This window comes from Microchirus variegatus (genome assembly GCF_963457635.1).
Source record: "Microchirus variegatus genome assembly, chromosome: 1".
Classification (NCBI taxonomy): domain Eukaryota; kingdom Metazoa; phylum Chordata; class Actinopteri; order Pleuronectiformes; family Soleidae; genus Microchirus; species Microchirus variegatus.
Window position 1 is genome coordinate 17,433,591 of NC_139802.1, and position 12,189 is coordinate 17,445,779.

The window sequence follows — 12,189 nt, forward strand, 5'->3', positions numbered from 1 at the left end:
TAAAAAAACATACAGTGGATGGAATAAGAGCATCTACGCTCCCAGTCAGATCTGAGCATCAGAGGTCAGCTGTATATGAAATATACAACACATAATACCATGGCAACTAATGTATATTATACTACTCTATATCGTACAGTCATTTCAATTCAGTTCAAAAAACTGTATTGGTCCACAGTGGGCAGTTCGAAGACACAGAGTGTAGTTAGAGGAGTTCTGAAGATGTTATGAATAAGAGTCAAAATGACATAGCATAGGCTTGGTAGCACCATTTTGATCTATATTTGACCAAATTTCATTCCATCTGTGATCTCCAGAGTTTCTTGAAAGCATTTTGAACATTTATTTTGAAAAGTAAAATACAATTAATCCATTAGTGAATTGGTCACTACTCAGTCAGGACGAGAAACTGATGGTCAGAAATGTTTATTATTTCAACAACCTATAACCTTTTAGTTTCAAACGGTCAATAGCTCTGAGAGTCTGCAGAGAAACACTGAATGTCTATAAAATGAAGCACACTCACTCTTTTGTATTTGAAAGTAAATGCCTAATGCCTTATCGTGCGATTTTTGCACCAAGATGATTCACCGAATTAAATTTGGGAGACACCACGCGTGAGTGGGATGAACCTGTTCTGTTGAAACTATAGTGAATCACCCGACTAAGTCTTTATCTTTCAATTTGTTTTGAGAGATGTGGTGATTGACAGCATCTTGACAACAGGTGAGATAATGTCTTTCACTTCTTCAAAACCGCGGTAGGTCTTAAATTGAAACAATTGGAATCATCTTCCATGCATGACAAAGCCTCCTTTTCGTCCGAGTCACACCCCCCATATAATTAACTTGTAATGAGATGCAGCGCTTTTATTTTTGTTACAGTTCACTGTTCTACGTGTATTGTGTATGCCTTTATTTATTTCAGCATATCGGTCAAAGCAAAAGATAGAATCAGAAATAAGAGGAACAAAGTGAGGCCATCAGACAGAAATAACTGCAACATGATAGAGACTTTAGTGGTGGAGATGCATGTCCCTGCACTGATGGAGGCCTGATCTTAGGACACAGTGTGGAACTGAAATGAAAGGGAGCTTTGATCACCTTCTCTTCCCCTCTCTCTTTCTCTCTCTCTCTCCCTGTGTGTGTGTGTGTGTGTGTGTGTGTGTGTGTGTGTGTGTGTGTGTGTGTGTGTGTGTGTGTGTGTGTGTGTGTGTGTGTGTGTGTGTGTGTGTGTACTTGTATTCTTTCCCTCTTTTGGACCTTTCCTGGCATAAAAACAAACCTTGTCAAGGCCAGTAATCTTCAATGAAGCAGAACCTCATGTAAGAAAAAAATGGTAAAGATTTTTAACATTAGGATTTGGAGATTTGGTTAGGCTGTCCAAATGAAAGAAAGTCAGTGCAGAGGCCTTAAAAGGACAGCTGCGTGAACATGTGGGAGTCACTGTGTGTGTGTGGCACAATCCCACAACCTCCACTTTGCTCACATAAAAAAAAAACCCAATCACATATAAGGTGAGGTAAGCTAAGATTCAATTAAATTCATTGTGTAGAACAATGAAATAGCTTTTGTGACAACCCCAGAGGTGCACTTCAAATCTCAAAGCAAACCTTGATAATAATTTAAAAGCAGAGATCAAATAACTAACAGTACTCATAAGAGAAATGAATACAGACAAAATTATAAGAGCTAAAGCCAAATAATAGGTGATACTGTATGCGGATACATATACTGGCAAGTTGAGTGTAACTAACCAGCGCTTCTTATCGTGCAAACCAGCACCAAATATGACTGCACATTGTTCAGTGGCATAACATTTTGCACACATTAACGGTTAATTGCACATCACTGACGTGAGGTCATATCAGACTGAGATTTTCTGAGAGTTCTGCAGGTTTATGGCAGCGGGAAAAAAATCATTTTTTTTTTTTTAAATAAACTCCGTTTATTAAGATAAGATCAGAGCTGGTGTCACATCATAATAATAAGCAACCATGCTTGACAAACATAGCGTGAGTGTTATTCACGCCGTTCCTTTCTTCTGTGTCACTTCAGCAAAACATGGGCACGGACAGGAACGTGGTCACTTCTTTTTGCATATACTAATCAGTTTTGCCGCATAGTGACATGTGTAATCATTGTATTATCATGGATGAAAGTGTCTTCTGCTAAAATCAGGTTTGACATGAAGGCATAATCAAACACAGATCCATAAACATTTAAGCTTCTTCCTCCATCTTGCCCTATTCCTGTGTCCTTTTCTGTTATGCCAACTGTCCTCATTTACAAAAAAAATAATTAATGTATGCACCAATTAGCAGCATCATTAAAACAGAGGACTGTTTTTAATGTCATGGCTGATCACACAGTCAGATTGTTACATTTTCTTTTTGCAGGGTCACTGAAGCCATCGGCTTATCAGCTGCACAAATTGGACAGGTCAGCATTCTGTCACATGCAGGAGCTGACACACACAGACAGACAACCGCAATCACAGCTATACAGGCAATTTAGAGCAACCAGTTAACCTCTGCTGCATGTTGCTGGACTGTGACAGAACACTAGAGCAGCCAGAGAATCCCACACAGGCACAAGGAGAAGTCAGATGGCATGAGGCAACATGTCTTGGTATGCTGGAGTGTTAAGATTGCCCTTCATTGGAGATAAGGGGCCTTGGCTATAGCCCAAAGCCTGATTGAAACACCTGAATTCAATACTTAACAGGTGTGGCCAAATACGAATGTGTGCGGAATCGTTAGGCAAGCAGGCAAACGATTCCAAGCAATTGAGCCACTGGGAGTTGGTTGGCTTTCTCTCTTTTTCTTGATTCTTATCCCTACTCAGAAGTAATTTTAAAATAAGTTAAGCATAAATACTAGAAACTGTGCTCAACCAGGACTGAAAACCAGGAAGAAGGGATTCACTAATTGTTTTATAAAGTGTTCTACGGTCAAGCGATTTCTATAAAGGAAGGCTGTTTCACAACTTTTTATAGGGGATGACCACCAAAAAGGCTCCATCACCTCTGTTGTTTTGGCCCTGATCGAGGCATGTGCAAAAGTAATTGGTCAGCTGACCTCAGAGCTGAGGGCGAGGCTGTAAGAGCTCTGTCAAACAAGGTGGTGCCACACCATTAAGACTTTTAAACTCAAACAACAAGAAGTCCAATATAGGAGAAATGTATACATTTTATCCATGGGTTGTGCAGATTTATATGTGAGGTAGGCAGGCTGTGTACAATGCTCATATGTGGACAAAATATGAACCAGACACACAAAGACATTTGAAAATACACTTAAAGCTGCTTCAAGAAAATATTTAGTTACAATCTGTGTTAATAAGATGTATTTTCTGTCGGATCCAATGGCTGTTTTCTCTGTGACATGATCTCAAAGTCGCACAGGGTTTGACAAAAAAAAAAATATGGGAGAAACATTTCCAGTATCTAACAACACTTCAATCCAATCAGGAGCCGGAACACTAGGGCCTCTCTTCTCGTGAGGTTTGTCAGTGAATTAATGCCCCCCATTCACATTCATGAGGTGATGTAGGGAGGACTGACGAGAATGCGAACAGCAGCAATCGACAGGATGTGCCAAAAATGACATTACTGACCAGAGCTTCAAACACCGTGGTAGAAAGGCTCGCTCGTACGTTGTCTCACATTGATTGTAAAATACTCCCTACTGAGCCTGGAACACCAGCTCACACTCAATCTTTGAAATGCTCTGCCCATATTAACACCATTACATCTAGTGTCCATCTCTCCTTCCTTTCTACGCTGGTTTTGCAATGAAGGCAGTTGTTGCCAATGTTGGAACGGTGACCTTTCAACTGAAGGTCATGTTTACAAAGCTTTTTTAGAAGAACGGCCTCCTGTCATGGGCCACATCTCACATGAGTGAGAGTGTAGAGGAGGTGCAGGATTGTAGTTCTCTTTTAGATCATTTGATTTACATTAGTTAAAAGATTATTATGGGATAATGCCAAAAATATTCGTCCTACCACAGCTTTAACCAGCATCACATCAGAGATATCTGGCACACCAAAGGGTGACATACGATCATGACTCATTTATTATGTTTTTTGGGCACTTTCTATCATTTCAGTTTAGCTCAGCGTGCTGGAGGCCTGCTGTGAAATGCTGCTAGTCCATGTTGTATTTACAGAGAGGAGTTAGCCAGTCAAGTGCTCTTACCGCCTGCATATTCAGCTCATCTCTGATTCAGCCGTGTCACTGCCGCAGTCACCAGTGCAGTTCTCTCCAGCTGACACACTGACATGTAAAAGCTATCAAGTGTCAAACTTAAAAGGGGTCAGTTTTTAATATATTCTGCTGCCCACAGAATTGCTCCATAGCTGTCAAAGTGCTCTTATAATTGCTTTAAAAAAAAAAAATCTCACAGCTGGGAGGTCTTTAGAAACAGAACCATTCTGTTTCAAGCCTGTGCAGTTTGGAGTGATTTGCTGTTTCCAAAAACAAATCGGGAAGCTAATGATGTGAGCATAACACTAAATAGAGCAAAGATCTTCTTTATGCACTGAACTGAGCTTTGTGAAGCAAGTTTGAAATTCAAAGATTTGAGCAGCTACAGGTTAAATGGGGGAGTTTCCAAAAGCCTTATCTCTACAAGCAGATTGTGCATGTGAATATTATTCACATGCACAGGAGGAATCTGTAGGTGAGCAGGCTTTGGTTGCCTGCAGATAAATGATTCATGCAGAGCAAACCACGTGGAACACATGAACCAAAATGCATCTTATTTTTTTCATTTCCATTCCAGAACTGCAACAATTATTCAATTAATCGACTATTAATCAATTACTAAATTAATCATCTACTATTTTGATAATGACAGTTTTGGTTTTAGAAGGTTTTATTGTTTACAATTAAAAGCTTCTTAAATGCAAATATGTTCTGGTTTCGTTGCTCGATTTGACAACGAAATCATTAAAACTGAAAAAAAAGTTTGGTTTGTTGACAAAACATTGACATCAACATTCAACAGATTCATCGATTAGAAAAATAATTCTTAGTTGCAGCTCCACTGTGTTTTAACGGACTCCATTCCTGCTCGTCACTGGTCAGACTGAAAAAAGTATACGACAGCAGACAGAATCTTGCCCTGTATATCTGCTGTCTACACCAAAAGTGCCTATGGAAAGGCCTAAAGTAAGTGTATTTGCAACATGATGCTGTAAAGGCCTCTATGACAGTCGCTAAATAACACACGAGCCAGTTAATCTAGGTAGAAGCCATAAACCATTGCTGTGGATGCAGAAGGAGGTGCATCCTCTTAGTCTTTCATCATTTCTTTAAATAAATTTAGATTTTTCTTTAAGAGATGCAATTTCCAATAAGGTTCCAATGAGAGTTGAGAAAGAAAACACTTCAATAGCAATTAAATGCTTTAAGAAGTGCACAAAAACAAAACAGAAATGTTTAATTGGCAGTGTCCCACTCTCACTTGACTAAGTAACTAAGGTTACGCAGGTTATAAGGACTGCATGTAGAAATGTTTTCACATCACAGATGACAATTAAAACATGAGACTCTTTGGTTTCATAGAACAAATACTGAGGGGGCGGCTGTTCTGCAGGTGAGCTGAACTGCACTGTAGCAGAGGTCACGAGTGATACGTCTCATACTCATAGCTGGAAAAAATATTAGATAATATAAAAAATATATATACGTTATCAAATAAAAAATAACTACGTAGTTTGTTTGATCTTGTTTGAGGTATGAGTCGCCGCACATTCAATTTGTAGCAGTCATGAAGCAGCTGTCCTTTCAGAATCTCCCGACAAGCTGCAGAGCGTCACAGCCAGCTGTCTTCACCTGCACACTCACATCAGAAATGTGCTGGACCTCAAGAGATTGCCAAAGACTTACACGGGGAGTGAACAGAGGAAAAAGGAGCACATTTTTTGTATTTTGGCTCGTGGATTTTTTTTATTTCCCCTCACTCTGTACAACCAGAAAGCTCAAAACATCAAGCACCCAGCATACAGTATAAACCATGTGACTTTTGGAGATTATATGCTTTGCTGATGAGAAAAATATAGCATCACAATAATGTGGCATGTTAATGTGCGTATGTGCACAAGATAAAAAATTGATGAGTGCGTTTTCATTGCATCTGTTTAGTTAGATGATTCTATACAGCACTATACAAATAATGCTGCGGTTGCTTCCGGGACAGTTCGACTGGCACAGCTGGAATCACTTTATGGGGAAAACACACTGCAAATGGTGTAATGATATCAAGTTTATTTATAAAAGAGGCACGCAAGTGAAATAGAGAATATGAAATAAGAACTCACAAAGACTTCATGGCTCAGTTTCTGTCTGTAAATACAGTTTGTAAACAGATGCGTAAACTATGTCCAAACTTCACATCAGCACCACATCAATAAAATTTATTATTGAATGCAGACTAATAGACAAGCATGGCATTTTTACCCCTCAGGCTTTATTGACAAAAAAATATGTTATAAATTGAAATTATATCTAATGCGGACATGCTGCAGGTTGTTATGGGATACCTTGACCTTCATGTCGCGCCACCGGCAAGTCAAAAGTCCTCAATTAGCCCGTGACATGCCACAAATGTAAACTAATGACACCCTTATCGTCACCAGCTGTAGTTTTTAATTTGATAAATGTTGCTACAGTTATGCCTCGCAAAACCACCGAGGTATTTGAGATTCTCTGTGTTGCTGATGCAGATTCTGCGACGTTCTGTAAGCGAGTGGTATTTTATTCATTTGCATGTGTACGTGTGGCACCAAATGAGCACAGTCGCAGAGGTGCACCAGGTGTTTGTGTATTCTGAATAATATAGGCAGTACAGTGTCATTTGGCTGCTCATTTTTGGCATGAAGGGTTTTGCCTTAAAACCTGCTCAGTCGCATTAACATCGGACGCAGATCAATTTAAGTAGCAGAGACCTTTATACTCACACATCCCCACTATATAAATACACTTTTCATGTACACATGTATGGTTAACCGAGGATGATTTATAAAAATCATCATCATAGGCCTGCAGATGTCGGAGCTTGATTAAATCCAATATGTCGATAAGACCAGTGAGAAGGAGGCAGGTAAATAATGAATCTTTTAGACTGACTGGAGTAATGAGAGGCTCCCTGGTGACTCAGTAGGATGTATCAAGATGTATTTTTCCGTGCACAAACAATGATGCTCATTAATGAGTAGAGGCCCCACTCAACAACCGTGGCCAAAGTTATAAATAAGGAACGACTAATGAATTAAGTGGTCATTATGTCGATATCACTTCTCATGTGTTCTCCAGTAAATTCATGATTATCTTCATTGGCCCAGAGTCACTGGTAATATTAATGACTACTTACGACATCTCAGGGAGAGCTTTCACACACTTTGACAGACCTTTGTCTCAAGAGTCTGGCATTTTGGCAGATAGTGCTACAATTAAGCGAGTAGGTTTGCCTGAAATAAAAGAACGTTGGAAAAGCCTGTGAATAGAAAATACAAAAGGAACAAACTACAGATGTACACCAATACAATCTTTTACGTGAAACTTACCTCATTGACCTGTCATGAAACCTTACACTGTACTAACTGAAGAGAGTTTGTTGAGATGACCTTATTTGTTGTGTTCCAAAAAAATAAAAAAAAATAAAACAGTGTTTCCACAATTACGCCGCACAACTAGAGAAAGCACTCAGTGAGCACAAACCTCTGTTCTGTTTCCCAGTGTCAATACAGATTAAGACCTGGATTTTGACAGAACCACACAGCAAAACTGATATTTTATATTTATCTGAATCACCACCAAAATCTAATAATTTTCTCCTCGGGCCTTTAACTTCATCCCTAGAGACTGTAATCAAAAACTTTACCTTAAAGCGGACCTAGACCGGAAGTTCAAATTAATGCTGTTTTTTAGTGTGTATCTGCATCATTACCTTGTTTAAGAAGCCCTGAAGGTTCAACAGTTCAGCCACTGCTGAGAACGCTGTGTTTCATTGTAATCTCGGGCTCAGCTAGATCTCTGAAAAAACCCGGTCCGGTTACATAAACCGGTTCTCCTGAACAGCAGATCGTCCTGCTCCAGGCACTAGTCCGGGCACTTCCGGTTGCGTACATTGAACCGCAGAAGAAGAAGAACGTCCGTTGTGGAGGTGTTTCACGAGCGTCAGTGTCTTCTGACTATGGGTCTGACTCCGGGTCAAAGTCATAAAAGGGACTGCGGCGGTGAGTCGTGACAAAACTATTTTTAGTTGATAATGCGTAGCAGTGCGTCCACCGTTCCAGAAGGGGGAGCTGCGCTTCTGAGAGCGGGTGTGCTGAATATGTCACTTCCGGGTACTGGCCAATCACAAGACAGTTGGGAAGCTGGGGTGAGAGTTGAGTCTGAAATATCACGGCTGGGGAACAGCGTCAGAAAAGAGGATTTCTATCGGCTCGTTTACAGCAACTAGTAGGTTTTTGACCATAAAAACAAGTTAATGTATGTAAGTAGACCTCCATAACTAACATATATGTGCAACAGGACCACTCTATGTGAGCTTTAAACCTGAAAACAAATCTACCTGTGGGCAAAAGTGGTGGAGGTATTTATAAGGGGTAAGACATTTTCCCATAAGTTTATGTCTTATGGTACACACTTACGCCAAACACAAAGCAAATGTATGCCTCTGTTATCCGTGCAAGTATTGCTGCAGAATCTTTTGTGTTTACTTACATTATTTAAGCAAATAACGTACACAGACATAAGCTGTGAATATTTGCTTCAAGATTATTTTTAGACTGAAATTCACGCTATTGTGAGAAAATTGCTCTCTTTCCTGTCAATCTAGCGCAGTCTCTCATCCCTTACTGAAGTTGGTAATGAGGCCTGGACTACAGAGATGCTCATTACACAAAGACCTGCATGGCCAGAGCCAGAGAGGCAAAAAAAAAAATTGCTAGAGAGAAAATCTGTTCAAAACACTTGCTCTGCCCTTGATCCCTTTCACAATACACAGCAACAACAACACCGCAGACCCTTTAGCCACAATCATTGTGTGAAATTGCAGCTCTTTGAAATACACGTTTTTTGTCACCGATTTCAGGCAACACATGTCTTCAGAGTGGTTGCTTCATATCATTGAGGCACACAACACTCTCATTAAAAAGAAAATCAGCAGGGTAGCAGACAAATGGATGGTGCTTTGGAAGCTGATTTCCACCTGATGAGTCACTGCCACAGAGCAAAACAACAATCTATTGCTGGGTGTCAAACCTTTAGTGGTCTTTCAAATCAAACACAGACCCGCACTTAACCGCTGCGTGCCTGGTTGATTACATAGCTTGGGTCGTCTCTGAAAATATTAATAGGATACTTTGGTTTACGGAGCATGACAGTCGAACCAATATATCATTTTACAGATACAGTAGCTCAATGGTGGTATTTTGTTGAGAATCAAATATGTATACGTCATAGATCATCACAATGGATGAATCAGAAAGCAGCAAGTTGTTATACAGTAATATATTACTGTATAACAACTTATACAATACAACTTATGGATGTACTTTATGTGACCACCACACCAAAGTCCACAGAGAAAATCAGCAATTTTACATCATGGCAGTTATACATGATCAGTGAGGTCAGATATTTTATCCCCTGACTTCCTTTGTTTGGACAAAAAATGATGTAGGCGTGGGAATCACAGGGTACATCACCTCATACGTGATACATGGTCCACGATGCCAATAATATCACAACACAACGATGCTGTGATATTGCCAGACAAATCATGATATCTGACTAACTCAAGAAAACAAAACGTCCATGAAAAGTTAAAAGTGCAGGATTTCTCTATTTATTCACAACATAGAGAACACAGTGCATGAAGTCTATGTATTGAACATGGGTGGGGCAATTTTTTTCTTAATGTAGCTTTCTCTGTCATTATACAACTGTAAACTCCCTCTTCTCCAGCCAGGTATCTTTCACCCAAGATTCCCCTAATTCATTTGAGAAGCACCACCATGAGGAATACTTTAGAGCACCTTGATTTATTAATTAAAATATTTGCCCTGGCATATTAATTAACCTATTGTGTGACCAAATCTTTATTTTGACTTTTCTCTGTCGACTTTGGCATGAAAAAATACATTCCAAAGACGGATTTAAGTTTATAGCTGGAAAAGGCAGTCTAACATGCTTTTGTTAAGTAGTTTTTCCTTCTGCCAGGTTATCAGTGAGAGCATGTGTCCCGCTCCTATAAGTGTGTCCATGGAAACAGCAACAGAAGGTGAAGCCAATGTTGATATTGAGTCAGTACCTCACCCAACCACAAAAACACCAGAACTATCCCTTTAAGTTGGAAAAAACTAGTTGACTTTTTTCTGACGTCCTCAATCACTGCCATGGTCGGCTAAATTTAGACATGCCTGTTCCTGGCTACATCTCGGCACAGGAAGCACACAGAGCACAGTCACCACACAGTAGAAGTATCTCATACAACCCCACTTAAAAAAAAAAAAACTGTGAAATGTCACTTTACTGTGCTGTAATAAGCAGTAAGTCTAACATGAGAACAGACCTAAAGCCAGCACTAACAGTGACAACCGCAAACACAAGTGCAGCTCGCTGCTGCAAAAGTATCAAAAGGGTCACGAGCAAAGAACATTGGTGGTCTCCAAAATACGCCACCAGAAGCACCCTCAGAACATCATCATCAACCCAGTGTCACAATCATACTGAGCTGATGGTTTAAAATTAATTAATAGCACTGGCACTTAATCATGCTACGGAGGAGCGCGAGAGATATGTTGCGAACATCATCACGATGATCAACAGGAGTCCAATCAGTGCTCGGCAGCTTTGATTATGGATGTGCAGCTGACGAGCACTTGAAACTGTGTAAGATGCTTGTCCATTTTCTAACTTTTCAGAATGTTTTTGATTGTATAACCGTTCTGTTGCGTATGTGAGAGGTGAGTGGCCCAGTCTGATGTTAGATTCCTGAGTCCATCTCTGCCTTCTACTGGGTTCAAGAGAATAAGTGCTGTTTGTTTCCCTGTTGTCGCTTGTTGTGGGTGCCCTTATCTATAAGGGTGTGTCTACTGGTGCACCAGGGTTGAGGTATGTGACTCGTGATCTCTTATGTTTCGTGCAGTAGCTTTCTTATTTATAAGCTCAGTGGTAGAGTAAGTCATTTCCCAACTGGAAGGTTGTGGGATCAATCTCCAGCTCTGATAGTCTCTGATGTGTACTTGAGCAAGACACTCAACTCGTTGCTCCTGACAGCTGTGCCGGCTGTGTCTGAATGGGTATGAAACATGATAGAATGGGTGAATGGCAAAACTGTAGTTGTAAAGCAGCTTTGAATGGTCATCAAGACTAGAAAAGCACTTTAATAAAAACAGACCATATACCATTATGTCTCCTTATCGTATTATTTATTTTGTTTAGGGGCTCCTCGGCCTGTTGTGTAGTGTTTTTTTTAATGCACCTTTTGTCAGATATTAAATGGAGACTGCCTCGAAAAGAGCTTCGTTTCAACCCTGGCTTCTTTTAAACAACACATAATGTGTGACCCCACTGGTTACATAATCTGTAACTGAAAGGGAAATAAACAAACATCAATATCTGGTTCTTGTCAAGGTTTTTTAGTACGTTGCATTGAAAGAAAGACATCGACCAAACACTGTTTGCAACAATTTCTATCATTATTCTGGCAGCCAGACTCGAATCACTAAGAAAGCACTTGCCATTCCATAATCTCTGCTGAGGTCCAAGGGTGAGGTGTGCTTTTTTTAAGAGATGCTGTCAACTTTGATCTGACTCATTCTAATTTCAATGATTGTATAATGTATACTTACTGTAATTCCATGCTTCTTGTCATAGGAAAACATATATCAGAAAGTGAATAAAAGCTAGCAAATCAAGCACGTTTGTTTTTCTACCCCATTTCAGAATATACATTTAAAGAAAGACATTTAAGTCTTTTATATTGACCACCCAAAGCCCATAATGTTACAGCTTCTACAGACTGTAGAGACTTTAGTTGCACAGCCAGACTCCCGTCGAGAAGAATGTTCATTCATGTTTCATAGCGAAGCGTAGCAGGCTACCAGGCTACACGCACATCAGGTATCAAGGAGGCAGGAGAGGTCATGAAGCCAGCAAGGGATGCCGTGGCCC